A 15,663-nucleotide genomic window follows, 5' to 3' on the forward strand; every position below is an offset into this window, starting at 1 on the left:
TCCCTAAGTTTCCCCACTATCGACGTATGCCAGGGCAAGTGCACCAAATCTAGATTGTACATTAGCTTTACACAAAATTTCTTAAAGCAATCAAATGATATGAAAATTGAATGGCTATATAATTGGAAATTGAAAATCCACCAATTATAGGTACCCTTTGTCTGGACAGATCTTCAAACATTTTGGTACAGAGGAGGTGAGAAGTTATTTAAGCACTCATAGAGTTGCACACAAAGTGGGGGAGTTGGAGTGAGTAGAATATTAGTCCTACAGCCAATCAAGCAATATGTTAGAACTGAGAATGGGGCTTTCCTCCACTGTGGCACAAATCATCTCTTACGCTACTGAAAATTACCCTGATTACCTGCCATACATTCCAGATAGATTTATAGCGGTACCAAGGATCCTTGAAAAGGACAGCCTATCAATAAAGTTATAATGTAAACATACCCATAAAATGGTTTTATATCCAAGTCTGACCTCCCTAGAAAACTTGCACCTTCAAATAGGCATAGCTGCAATTTTGATCTATTAGTCAGGTTTCATGGAGCTTTCCTTTAGTTAGGAGAGCCATATAGATAATGAACCAGGCAAGGAATCTCATCCTAAATGAAACCTTTCATCACAAATAGCTAGCACACTTTTGTGTCACAAAAGCATGGTCAAGCTGCAATTCAAGTTCCTGTTTTATGACGCAGGTTGCTTTAGTTGGGAGTGACATAGATCGAATGAACCATGAAAGTAACCACATCTTAAAAGGAAACCTTGCATTATAACCGGATAGAGGAAACTTTTGTGCCAGTTGTGTGCCATTCATGTTTGTCATCATTCAAATACCATTTTCTATTTAAGTTTACTTTCAATAAAAGGTTTAGGGGTCATCTTTTTATACAAGTTTACTGGCCTGCACATTAAGATGGGTGCCTAATAACTCTATCTCCAAAGACTGTCCTGATTACCTGCCACGCATTCCATATAGATTTGTGGTATTAGCAAGGATCTTTGAGAAGGACAGCCCACCAATATAGTTATGATGTCAACATACCCATAGAATGGCCTTCTATCCATGTCCTATTTCCTCAACAAAAGGAACCTCCAAAAACATGATCAACATATTCTGGATAACCCCAATATCTACAATTTCTATCTGTTGATCCTGTTCCATAAAGCCTTCCTTTAGTTCAGAGGGAGCGCCCATATACTAAATGAACTAGGCAAGCCGCAAGGAGTCTCATCTTAGAGGAAATTTTTGCATCACAAATAGCTGGCATTCTTTTGTGCCAATTATGTTCATGGTCATTGGATTTCCTCCCCTTAATCTTAGTATCAATAAAAGGTTTTGCGATTATATTCTTTTGCAAGTCTCCTGGCTTGTGTATTGAGATAGGTAGTGTCTAATAACTCCATCTCTAGCCTCTCCAATTCTTGGAGAAGGAGTAGGACAATGGGATTCATGTTCTGTTTTATCTATTTGTCTTCTCTCTTTACACTTTTTTGTTGATTCTTTGATTTTTGCTCTTTTTTTCTTTCCGTGCTATTTGATCTGATTCATATATAATCTATGCTTATGGATCATGATTTTGGACTCATGTAGAGTCTAGAATTGATTACATACATATACATTAGCAAGAAATTGATGGGTTGCTGGACAAAGCACTTGTGCTTCAATAACATCTACAGTCACTAGTTTTGGAGAATATGCGGAAGTGAATTTTCCAAAAGCCTTTTTTCTGCAAATATTACAGTTGATACTCCTTTTCCCCCCATATCCATGACAGTTACATGGCTAGCAACTGTATAGGGTACAGAAGCAGGCAACACAGGGCATGCTATCCTTTAGACAGCTATTCTATGAGCATTCACAAAATGTAATCCACATGAGCTTTGCTATAAATTAAATCGTTTGAATTGTGCTAGAGGATGATGCCCTGGCAGAAACCATCACTGCAGCACCTAGAATTGCATTGCAAATGCCTTTTCTCTTCTGCATTATGCAACTGATTTTTTCAAGCATAGGAAGATCAACTTTCCCTAACTTCAATAGGTGATGGAAGCTGCCTCTGACAGGTAGACATGAACATAGGAAGATTCAGAAAACACACACCCAGAATTCAAGCAAGCTTAGAAAGCAGATAAAGTTCTAGTAGCATTGTTCTGGCCAACTTGAATGAAATGGAATAATTGGATGCCCAAGATGCAGATGAAACACTCAAAGTCTTGTGGATTCAAAGAAGAATTCTGTATGAACAGAGTATAGAGAGCTCTTTGGTCATGAACCTGACAAGAGTGGCATGCTTGTCAGATCTTCTTTAGATGAACTCACATTTTGCATTTGAAAATCTAATCAGATGTAAGAAATCAGGTGTGTTTTCAAGCAGACTGTGAAAAATGTAAGACATGTAAGTTACAAGCTTATATATGTTAAGTGTAGTAGTCAATTTGTTGACGAGTACTCATTCCAAAGTAATAGATTGCCACAAATTGGAATGCAATATTTTTACACTAATAGCTTTCACAACAATGAATAATTCTAAATACTTAGAAGTTCATTCAGTGGTCAAGGACTAGTGCTTTTTTCTAGTGAATGGAATTCTGATCTATCCATATTTCAATTACTGAATTTCAAAATCAGTCATTTATGCTTGAATGCAATAACAAAAAGAAATAGTAAGGTTGCCTCTTGAGCATGATACCCCAAAATTTATTAGAGAATGAGGAGCTGAAGGAGACTGTCACTATGGAACCATGTAGTACAATTGTAATGCATCAGTTCATTCAAAGATTAGGCTTATGAGTACCCAAAGAGCAGGAATCAAGGTCTTAATCACATAGGTGTTTAATATAGTTATTTCTACTCTATAGGACCATGTTAGTCATGTTGTGTTAAGATTTGGAGTCCTTAAATAGCTTTTGTTCTTCATCTCAATATTTATTCTGTCCGCTCAAAACTAGCAAGAGCTTTTGTAGTTGCATTGTGGTAGTCACCATATTACCACTGACAACCAATACTACTTGAATATATGGTAGTGGCTATGTGGAGTCCATAATACACCCTTGTGAGTATTGAATGGATTCTTCATTGTATTTTTCCGTGGAAGTTTGTAATAACTTGTTCAGGTAATTCATTATATTGTATGGTGGTTTCTATCTTTTGGACAATGTGACTCCAATATGTGGGCTACAAATAAATTCATCAGCTACTCATGAAGTATTTTAGAAAAGCTTGAAGTGTGAGAGGAAATAAGTTATTTAGGCCACATTTGTGAGTCTGGACAGTATTTTGGATCTTCTTTTATCTTAAACAGAATGACATGACCATGCTATTCAGTAGGACAGTTAAAAGAGTTAATGGCAAGATTTACCCAGTTATAGAGCCAGTCAATCACATGGCTAGAGTAGTTCTCTCAACGAATTGTGTTCGGTTTACAGCCTTCCCTTGTCAGTCTGTTCTGCTAAAAGTAAACCATATTTCTCCTGAATAGCTGTTGTGAGGAGGTTACAGATGATATGGCCCGTATTTGAATGAAAACCTTTTTGAATATGCTACCCATAGATCGATATGCATGTCATAGGTTCTTTGAGCATCTCTTAACTTCTCCCGTAAGACAACCTAAAATGAACGCTTCATATCTAATTGAAACTTCGTGTGGAAGCCAAACTAAAATAGTAAAAGTAACGCTTCACATCTAATTCAAATCAATGAGACATAAGTATAGAGAAGTGAATGGTTCATATCTAATCCAATGAGACATAAGTATAGAGAAGTGAATAGTTCATATCTAATCCAAATCAGTGAGACATGAGTAGACTGTTATGGGAATCGGGCTGGAAATTCGAAATTTGATTACTCTGACTGAATTTTTTATTTCCAATTTGACTACTCTTGGTGAATTTTTTATTTTTTTTAGGGCATCGTATTTCTAAAGGTATATAGGTTAAATTAATAACAATTTATTGTAAGCAGTTTTTAAAAGTATAGTTGAACATTTTCTGTTTTCACAAAATTGTGATTTTTAATGGTTTATAATTTATTTTTAATGTATAAATAAAATATACAACTAAAAATTATAATTTTAATAAATCCTCACAAATTAAAAAAAATCAAAAAAATATAACTAATAATTTAGAGGGAAATGAAACAGTTTATAAAAAAGAATTTTGAAAAGTTATCTCACTTAAACACGAAAAGAAAAGTTAAACATGGTCAAAGTCGGTGATTGTGATGTCAGAATACGACGTGTTTAAACCATAGCTACCAAATACGCCCGTATCGGAGAAATAAATACGGAAATTCGGCAATTCGATTCGAACATCGAATAATTCGATGAAAATTCGATTCGGTTCATGGTAACTTCGTTTGGATAACAGAAAATTCACTATTTATAGTTTATTATAGTTTATTGCATGGATTTGTTAATTTGTCTCTCAGATAATAGTAAGTTCAGTGATCTTTGTTAATTTGCGTTTTTGAGAATAGTAAAGTAGTAATCCTTAAACATAAAATAGATAGGTGTCTTATTGCAGGTAGGAAATGGAAAGGCCACCGGATTGTAGGTAGGAAATGGAAACAAATTTTGAGTGGAAAAATTTCCTATTTTTAATTTGAGTATTGCTTCAAAGGGTTTAGATAATAAGGAAAGAAGCAAAATTTTGAAGAGTAAATTTTATAAGGAGTAGTCTACTCAGGCGGAGGAATTGCTCAATTTCCGTCACCGCCAGGAAAAATCTGCGGCTCCAGCCGCCGGCAATTCCTCCCCCATCTCCGCCACCCTCCACGAGCTCCGCCACTCTCCGCATTTAATGATGTCCAACAGGAGTTCCATCACTGTCTTGCCGCCATTCACATCTCAATTCGAATTTGGGAATTAACCGCGGGCTGCATTTGACCCTGCACTCCCCTACAGCTCACCACGTCACCAGAACAAGCGAAACCGGAAGGGAAAAAATAGGTTCGAGGCTGCGAGCTGTGGCATCTCATTCATTCATGCAACCATCGTTTGCATTCTCTCTGCTCACGACATGCACAGTAACCCATGGAAGCTTGATGCACCCAACACAGATTTAGAGAACAAAATCATGGAGTTCAGCACCTGCATATTTCGTTGTGGACTTGCTCCACTATTTGCTTGCCAACCCATCTGATCACCTCTTTATATTTCACCATATTGCAACTTCCTTCTACCTAGTAACTTGCAGGTACTATGCAGGCCATGGAGGGCTCTCGGCCATCTCTCTGATAGCTGCAAGGGAATCGACGACTCCATTACAGAATGTGTGGACTATTTCTCGTATGGCTAAAACGGAGTCTGTCTTGGCCAACATGATCTATAGTTCTGTTTCTGCATTTTTCACTGTGTATTTTACCATGATGAGGTGCATTGTTGGGCCTTGGTTGGCATGGAAGTTGGCCTCCTTCCACTTAGCTGGTAAGGCAAATGCCATTATTCCTTATTGGATGGCTAGTTCATGGATGGTTACTATTATTCTGGCTCTTTTCGAGAGCACCATCTGGGTTTACAAGCTCTGGACATGTTTGATCCGTTTCTATGCAAAGAGAGGGACTCCGAAGGGCAAGCTTGGAGCCCAGAAAGAAGAGTAAGCATAGTGGAGCTTGATCCAATTGTTATAACTGCAATGCTTTTAGTTGAATTAACCAATTTTTTTGTACTTTTCTTTGTGTAGGTGTGGTATTTTAACCGTTCAAATTGATAATAATAGTTTGCTTCCAGGCCCATTTGTAAAGTATTGTACTTCAATCAACAAACTCTAGAAACAAAATCCATGGTGCTATTCAGTAGCAATTTTCAGGATTTTGGTGCTGTGTATTTTTTAAATTCTTGCGCAATCCTCAGAATTGGGGCAATTTTTTTCATTATCTTCAAAATCCTGAGAGGAAGATTATTAAAAGGGATGCGAAAACCATCATTACATCGAAATAACATCCCTAGGTTTCCCCACTATCGACGTATGCCAGGGCAAGTGCACCAGATCTAGATTGTACATTAGCTTTACACAAAATTTCTTAAAGCAATCAAATGATATGAAAATTGAATGGCTATATAATAGGAAATTGAAAATCCACCAATTATAGGTACCCTTTGTCTGGACAGATCTTCAAACATTTTGGTACAGAGGAGGTGAGAAGTTATTTAAGCACTCATAGAGTTGCACACAAAGTGGGGGAGTTGGAGTGAGTAGAATATTGGTCCTACAGCCAATCAAGCAATATGTTAGAACTGAGCATGGGGCTCTCCTCCACTGTGGCACAAATCATCTCTTACGCTACTGAAAATTACCCTGATTACCTGCCATACATTCCAGATAGATTTATAGCAGTACCAAGGATCCTTGAAAAGGACAACCTATCAATAAAGTTATAATGTAAAAATACCCATAAAATGGTCTTATATCCAAGTCTGACCTCCTTAGCAAACTTGCACCTCCAAATAGGCATAGCTACAATTTTGATCTATTAGTCTGGTTTCATGGAGCTTTCCTTTAGTTAGGAGTGCCATATAGATAATGAACCAGGCAAGGAATCTCATCCTAAACGAAACCTTTCATCACAAATAGCTAGCGCACTTTTGTGTCACAAAAGCATGGTCAAGCTGCAATTCAAGTTCCTGTTTTATGACGCAGGTTTCTTTAGTTGGGAGTGACATAGATCGAATGAACCATGAAAGTAACCACATCTTAAAAGGAAACCTTGCATTATAACCGGATAGAGGAAACTTTTGTGCCGGTTGTGTGCCATTCATGTTTGTCATCATTCGAATACCATTTTCTATTTAAGTTTACTTTCAATAAAAGGTTTAGGGGTCATATTTTTGTACAAGGTTACTGCCCTGCACATTAAGATGGGTGCCTAATAACTCTATCTCCAAAGACTGTCCTGATTACCTACAACGCATTCCATATAGATTTGTGGTATCAACAAGGATCTTTGAGAAGGACAGCCCACCAATATAGTTATGATGTCAACATACCCATAGAATGGCCTTCTATCCATGTCCTATTTCCTCAACAAAAGGCACCTCCAAAAACATGATCAACATATTCTGGATAACCCCAATATCTGCAATTTCTATCTGTTGATCCTGTTCCATAAAGCCTTCCTTTAGTTCAGAGGGAGCGCCCATATACTAAATGAACTAGGCAAGCCGCAAGGAGTCTCATCTTAGAGGAAATTTTTGCATCACAAATAGCTGGCATTCTTTTGTGCCAATTATGTTCATGGTCATTGGATTTCCTCCCCTTAATCTTAGTATCAATAAAAGGTTTTGGGATTATATTCTTTTGCAAGTCTCCTGGCTTGTGTATTGAGATAGGTAGTGTCTAATAACTCCATCTCTAGCCTCTCCAATTCTTGGAGAAGGAGTAGGACAATGGGATTCATGTTCTGTTTTATCTATTTGTCTTCTCTCTTTACACTTTTTTGTCGATTCTTTGAATTTTGCTCTTTTTTTCTTTCCGTGCTATTTGATCTGATTCATATATAATCTATGCTTATGGATCATGATTTTGGACTCATGTAGAGTCTAGAATTGATTACATATATATACATTAGAAAGAAATTGATGGGTTGCTGGACAAAGCACTTGTGCTTCAATAACATCTACAATCACTAGTTTTGGAGAATATGCGGAAGTGAATTTTCCAGAAGCCTTTTTCTGCAAATATTACAGTTGATACTCCTTTTCCCCCCAATATCCATGACAGTTACATGGCTAGCGACTGTATAGGGTACAGAAGCAGGCAACACAGGGCATGCTATCCTTTAGACAGCTATTCTATGAGCATTCTCAAAATGTAATCCACATGAGCTTTGCTATAAATTAAATCGTTTGAATTGTGCTAGAGGATGATGCCCTGGCAGAAACCATCATTGCAGCACCTATAATTGCATTGCAAATGCCCTTTCTCTTCTGCATTATGCTACTGATTTTTTCAAGCATAGGAAGATCAACTTCCCCTAACTTTAATAGGTGATGGAAGCTGCCTCTGACAGGTAGACATGAACATGGGAAGATTCAAAAAACACACACCTAGAATTCAAGCAAGCTTAGAAAGCAGATAAAATTCTAATAGCATTGTTCTGGCCAACTTGAATGAAATGGAATAATTGGATGCCCAAGATGCAGACGAAACGCTCAAAGTCTTTTGGTTCAAAGAAGAATTTTGTATGAACAGAGTATAGAGAGCTCTTTGGTCATGAACCTAACAAAAGTGGAATGCTTGCTAAATCTGCTTTAGATGAACTCACATTTTGCATTTGAAAATCTAATCAGATGTAAGAAATCAGGTGTGTTTTCAAGCAGACTGTGAAAAATGTAAGACATGTAAGTTACAAGCTTATATATGTTAAGTGTAGTAGTCAATTTGTTGACGAGTACTCATTCCAAAGTAATATTTGGCACAAATTGGAATGCAATATTTTTACACTAATAGCTTTCACAGCAATGAATAATTCTAAATACTTAGAAGTTCATTCAGTGGTCAAGGACTAGTGCTTTTTTCTAGTGAATGGAATTCTGATCTATCCATATTTCAATTACTGAATTTCATTGTCAGTCATTTATGCTTGAATGCAATAACAAAAAGAAATAGTAAGGTTGCCTCTTGAGCATGATACCCCAAAATTTATCAGAGAATGAGGAGCTGAAGGAGACTGTCATTATGGAACCATGTAGTACAATTGTAATGCATCAGTTCATTCAAAGATTAGGCTTCTGAGTACCCAAAGAGCAGGAATGAAGGTCTTAATCACATAGGTGTTTAATATAGTTATTTCTACTCTATAGGACCATGTTAGTCATGTTGTGTTAAGATTTGGAGTCCTTAAATAGCTTTTGTTCTTCATCTCAATATTTATTCTGTCCGCTCAAAACTAGCAAGAGCTTTTGTAGTTGCATTGTGGTAGTCACCATATTACCACTGACAACCAATACTACTTGAAGATATGGTAGTGGCTATGTGGAGTCCATAATACACCCTTGTGAGTATTGAATGGATTCTTCATTGTATTTTTCCGTGGAAGTTTGTAATAACCTGTTCAGGTAATTCATTATATTGTATGGTGGTTTCTATCTTTTGGACAATGTGACTCCAATATGTGGGCTACAAATAAATTCATCAGCTATTCATGAAGTATTTTAGAAAAGATTGAAGTGTGAGAGGAAATAAGTTATTTAGGCCACATTTGTGATTTTGGACAGTATTTTGGATCTTCTTTTATCTTAAACAGAATGACATGACCATGCTATTGAGCAGGACAGTTAAAAGAGTTAAATGGCAAGATTTACCCAGTTATAGAGCCAGTCAATCACATGGCCAGAGTAGTTCTCTCAACGAATTGTGTTCGTTTTACAGCCTTCCCTTGTCAGTCTGTTCTGCCTAGACACTTGCAATAATGTTTGTTACAGTCCTATAGCAGTGGAGTAACTTGTACTTGACTGTAATTTCAGGAAAAGGACATAGTTGCGGCTGCAGGGAAGCTTGCAGAGTGCCAGGAAACCATACTTATTCTTAGTAAGCAGTTGAAGGCTCTTGCTTGCCCAGTGGACTCCATGGAATTTCCATATAAGGCAGAAAAGGTATAGTCAGGAAAAGGTACATCTTTCACTCTAGGGTGAGATTTGTTTTGCTAATAAGAACCAGTTGAGACTAGAGATTCAAAGCATGCTGAGGAGAGCCTGACAAATTGTCAATTTTTCTATGGCAAAGAGCTGAAAGGGACCAAAGATATGAACTGGATGCTCCTTGGAGTCCTCGTAGCCAAAGTGCTTCATGGGCATCAGAACCTGAGAATATCAGCACAGCAAATGGCAGAGGACGTGCTAGTGAGTGGACTAGTGAATCTGGCCTTATTGCTCTTGATCTATATAAAGTGAACATAGCAGATTCACCAATTGTAAATTATTTGGATGGACGTTTGACAATGCATACCTACCCTGATATGGAAGAAAGCTTGCCAACAGGGTCTCAAGTGAAATCTACACAACAAGGAAACAAGTTCACATGTTTCTCATCAAGAAGTGAATTCCCAAAGTCTGTCAAAACATATGGAGGGGAGTCACCTACATCTTCTTCGTCATCATCTTCTTTAGCATCCTCTTTCTTTTCAAAGTCATGGGAGTAGCTTATGTAAGCACTTTCATGTGCCAGAAGAAGTCACTAAATGGATAAGCAAGGAATTGGGAAAATTACAGCCCGTTTTGCCAGCAAAGAGCATAAATGTCACTTTAATTCATTCTAGCATGGCTTGTGATGTGGCTATTGAGCGGCAATAGCCTTGCAATTAGAATGCCTGTTACCAGGAACTTCAAAATTGTTACATTCAGTTTTGTATATTTACAGCTTTGGAATATAGCCTTCGTTTATATTGAAAACTTGTGGCCATGAATATACTGCTAACTAAACTTGATTTGTAGTTGTAGTTAGTTTGGAAGTTTAATCGAGTACTTGTGAAGAAAGAGTGAAGATTCAGCAGGTTAATAATTGCAGAGCCATGAACCTATGCTATTTTTAGATGTTTTTGAACATTTTGCTATCTTTAGTTCATTTCGTGTTGAACTGGTAACAAAGAAAATTATTCCCTTATTAGTAAAACCTATTTTCAATCTTATGTGTTGTCAATTACCTGATTTTCCATTTACCAATTGCAAGTAGAGAGGTATCTACGTACAAGTAATTCTAACATCACCCCTTAGTGTTTACCTAGGGAAATATTATTGCATTCTCTCATTTGTATAAAAGTATCACATCATTAACTTATACTGATAGTTTGCATTGTATTGAGCACTCCCCTTTATTGACAAGTTTATTTAGATTTTGTACCATTTCATATCTTCAGACCTCTCTTTATGGGTCTTTCAGGTCTACTAAGCCTTCCTTTATGGTGCTTTGTGATGGTTTATGCTGCCTATCATAATATCTTTCCCATATGGGCTCTAGCTGAATATCATCATCATGTTCTGCAATCATAATGTATATGTTTGTAATATCTGTCGTATTTCTTAAAGGTAATTTTTTGGCTATAAACTGAATTTTGAGGGAGGTTAGAATGATCTCTAAGCATCTGAAATAAGATGGTTTACTAGTTTGTAATTAAATGATTGCAATACAATATTGTATGTGTAATAAGTTGGTAAGATAGTGTTTGCTATACAATCATTGCATGAATGAAGCACCTGATGATGTCTCTCTGAAATAGTAATTAACTTTTTATGGCTTGGACTATCGCTGAAACGGTTTTATCATTAATCATGCTTGTGGTGTTAATATTTATATTGCTTAGATAATGATGGAAGAATTTGTGTTACCCATAATGCTTATGGTTTTTGTTCACCATTAGTTTCACTTTCTCACAAATAGTTTGAGAATGAACAACAAAATTAGTATTTCCCTTTATTCTTCTTGCTTTGCTCTCTCTTAATTGTTTCATTCCTTAATATGAGAAGAATGGGTGAAATATAAAAAGAAGCCATATATGATGCACTTTCTTAATCCTGTGATGAAACTTTTGGTATCTTGTAAAACATAAGATCTGATAACTATCACATCATATTAAACTTGTTAACAATATGGACAGCATTAGACAAATTGATTTTCAGGTTTCTAAATATTGCAGAAAGGATTTGATTACTTTCAACAATACCTGAATTTTTTATTTTGAATGGAAAATCTAATTTAACTATAACAAAGTCAAAATTATATTTTTGAAGTTATTTAATAAAAAAATTTCCATCTTGTTTAAACATTTACGATCTTCAAAACTACATGGCTTGGACATTTTTCGGAAAGGATCAGTTGTATCATTGAATGTAATCGCATCACTCTTTGGTGTTTGTGATGTGAGAGCTTATTTTATCACAGAAACATAGTGATGCTTATGAATATGCCTCTAAGATCCTATCGAAATTTTGAAAATTTAAGTTCTTTAAGCTCAGACATAATTTACAGCAATGTCAAAATACCAAAACTACCCTATATTTATCCACATTTTATAAAATAATGCAAAGGATCTAAACTAATTTCTATTCTCGACAAAAAATGTAGAAGTTTGTTTCTTGTACTGTTTCTTGTATTGTTTCTTGTCGCTAATTGCAAGTAATCCTCTTAGCTCTCTTACAAGAACAGCCAGAACACCAACTGCATATTTTCTAGTTTTTATCTAAGAATCCCTTTGTAGAGGAAAAACTAGTGCAATATTTGGAGGAAGTGGAGTGGTCACATGGGAGATTTAGCATAGTAGACCATCATGATGGATGTGATTTCTTGGAGAAATATTGACATTTCATTACTTATGAAACACTGAGCATGAGCAAGATTTGCTTTGATTTAAAAAGACTAGGTCCTTACTATCATGATAAATCCACAAGCACAAGATCTGAAATACAGAGAAGTCAAGCCAAAATATAGTTGTGATCTAGGAAAACTATTGGGATGAAATCCAAGGTGGAGACGGGAAGAGTGACTGGGTGATTGAGAAATAATAGTTTTATTAAGATTAAATTCCTTATAGACGTAGTAAAGAAACCTTTCATCATTGATCAACAACCAACGAAGAAATCACATAGCATATCAATATCTCTCCAAAATTAAAGATCTGAGGTGTTTGGAAGGATCAGACAACACCATAATGTATTAATGATAATCACAAAACCATGAACCAATTACTTTTCTCAAAATACATTTGTCCATGTACATGGAATATATTACATTTGTCAATAAATTTGTCTCCCATACAAAAAACTATAATCATTGCATGTTGGGGAAAAATAAAACATTAACAGGTTCTTCTTTAGTGAAAGAACCATGCTATGATAGACCCCAGAAAAATGATAACAACCTATTCACACAATGGGGATCTATATTGATGGTCATCAATGATTTCTGTTGTAGTGGATGGAGATCCTATGTCATATTTGGCATCTACATATGTGCTTAAAAATTCTCTGGACATTATATTAGTGGACATCTTTTCAATATCTACAGAGCGATTGATGGTAAAATGTTGAAATTGACAACTCAAATTTATTGATTCCTTATAAAGAGGTTTTAAATTGTCCTTCCGAACCCAATAGATGCCTTTTATTTGATTACATATCAACTCCGAGTTGGTGAAGACTTCAATATCATTGACATCATGTCGTTTTGCCTCTTTTATCCCTTCAACAAGGGCAATGTAATATGCCTCATTGTTTGTCGTAATTCTAGGCACTTCTCTCTTTCTATCAAATAAGTGATTTGTTTCCATATTATAAAGGACAAATTTAATAACTTCTCGACCTGGATTTGGAAAACATGACACTTCAATGCATAAATGCCACTTTTGCACCATTTTTTACATTTAAAAAACTTGAAAAATAAAATAACAATAAATTCATGTTAAACAAGTAGACAATTATCTATTTCCTAATACTCAACATGTTTTTCAATCATATATAATTCAAAAAGCAGATAATTTGTGTTCATTTATGCTGCAACACTTTCAATACTGGCAACTATTCTGCAAAAAACACATCTAGCAATCACCACTTTATTGGAATTGGTTGCAAACTCTAAAAATATTTATCCTTACCGACTGTCCATACACCAAAAACCACATAACCCTAGACTAATAGAGCATTTCTAAGCAAAGCATGATTCATGTATATTCCTTATGTGTGACAGAAATGCCATTTTTCATATAACATCACAAGTGTTTTCACTTTTGACAAGTGTGTGTTTTTTGAATCTTCCTATGTTCATGTCTACCTGTCAGAGGCAGCTTCCATCACCTATTGAAGTTAGGGGAAGCTGATCTTCCTATGCTTGAAAAAATCAGTTGCATAATGTAGAAGAGAAAAGGCATTTTCAATGCAATTCTAGGTGCTGCAGTGATGGTTTCTGCCAGGGCATCATCCTCTAGCACAATTCAAATGGTTTGATTTATAGCAAAGCTCATGTGGATTACATTTTGTGAATGCTCATAGAATAGATGTCTAAAGGATAGCATGCCCTGTGTTGCCTACTTCTGTACCCTATACAGTTGCCAACCATGTAACAGTCATGGATATCGGGGGGAAAGGAGTGTCAACTGTAATATTTGCAGAAAAAAGGCTTCTGGAAAATTCACTTCCGCATATTCTCCAAAACTAGTGACTGTAGACGTTACTGAAGCACAAGTGCTCTGTCCAGCAACCCATCAATTTCTTGCAAATGTATATGTATGTAATCAATTCTAAACTCTGCATAAGTCCAAAATTATGATCCATAAGCATAGATTGTATATGAATAAGATCAAATAGCACAGAAAGAAAAAAAGAGAAAAAATCAAAGAATAGACAAAAAAGTGTAAAGAGAGAAGACAAATAGATAAAACAGAACATGAATCCCATTGTCCTTCTCCAAGAATTGGAGAGGCTGGAGATGGAGTTATTAGACACCACCTATCTCAATACACAAGCGAGGAGAATTGCAAAAGAATATAATCCCAAAACCTTTTATTGGTACTAAAATTAAGGGGAGGAAATCCAATGAACATGAACATAATCGGCACAAAACAATGCCAGCTATTTGTGATGCAAAATTTCCTCTGAGATGAGACTCCTTGCGGCTTGCCTAGTTCATTTTGTATATGGGCGCTCCCTCTGAACTAAATGAAGGCTTTATGGAACAGGATCAACAGATAGAAATTGCAAAAATTGGGGTTATTCAAAATATTTGATCATGTTTTTTGAGGTTCCTTTTGTTGAGGAAATAGGACATGGATAGAAGGCCACTCTATGAGTATGTTGACATCATAACTATATTGGCGGGCTGTCCTTCTCAAAGATCCTTGGTGATACCACAAATCTATGTGGAATGCGTGGTAGGTAATGAGGACAGTCTTTGGAGATAGAGTTATTAGGCACCTATCTTAATGTGCAGGCCAATAAACTTGTATAAAAAGATGACCCTTAAACATTTTATTGAAAGTAAACTTAAATAGAAAATGGTATTCGAATGATGAAAAACATGAATGGCACACAACCGACACAAAAGTTTCCCTTATCTATTTGTAATGCAAGGTTTCCCTTTAAGATGTGGTTACTTTCATGGTTCATTCGGTCTATGTCACTCCCAACTAAAGCAACCTGCGTCATAAAATAGGAACTGGAATTACAGCTTGACCATGCTTTTGTGACACAAAAGTGCGCTAGCTATTTGTGATGAAAGGTTTCATTTAGGATGAGATTCCTTTCCTGGTTCATTATCTATATGGCACTCCTAACTAAAGGAAAGCTCCATGAAACTGAACTAACAGATCAAAATTGCAGCTATGCCTATTTGGAGGTGCAAGTTCGCTAAGGAGGTCAGACTTGGATATAAGACCATTTTATGGGTATTTTTACATTATAACTTTATTGATAGGTTGTCCTTTTCAAGGATCCTTGGTACTTCTATAAATCTATTTGGAATGTATGGCAGGTAATCAGGGTAATTTTCAGTAGCGTAAGAGATGATCTGTGCCACAGTGGAGGAGAGCCCCATGCTCAGTTCTAACATATTGCTTGATTGGCTGTAGGACCAATATTCTACTCACTCCAACTCCCCCACTTTGTGTGCAACTCTATGAGTGCTTAAAGAACTTCTCACCTCCTCTGTACCAAAATGTTTCCAAAATGTTTGAAGATCTGT

General features: G+C 36.1%; 1 pseudogene; it reads left to right on the forward strand.

Annotated features, from left to right (window-relative positions):
- The first annotated feature begins 301 nt into the window (after positions 1-301).
- LOC149194929 (TLC domain-containing protein At5g14285-like) lies at positions 302-15,528 on the forward strand (annotated as a pseudogene).
- The last annotated feature ends 135 nt before the right edge of the window (positions 15,529-15,663 follow it).

Source organism: Pinus tabuliformis, chromosome 2_2, assembly GCF_031772625.1.
Source record: "Pinus tabuliformis cultivar Carrire ecotype Pingquan chromosome 2_2, CPIR1, whole genome shotgun sequence".
In the NCBI taxonomy this organism is placed as follows: domain Eukaryota; kingdom Viridiplantae; phylum Streptophyta; class Pinopsida; order Pinales; family Pinaceae; genus Pinus; species Pinus tabuliformis.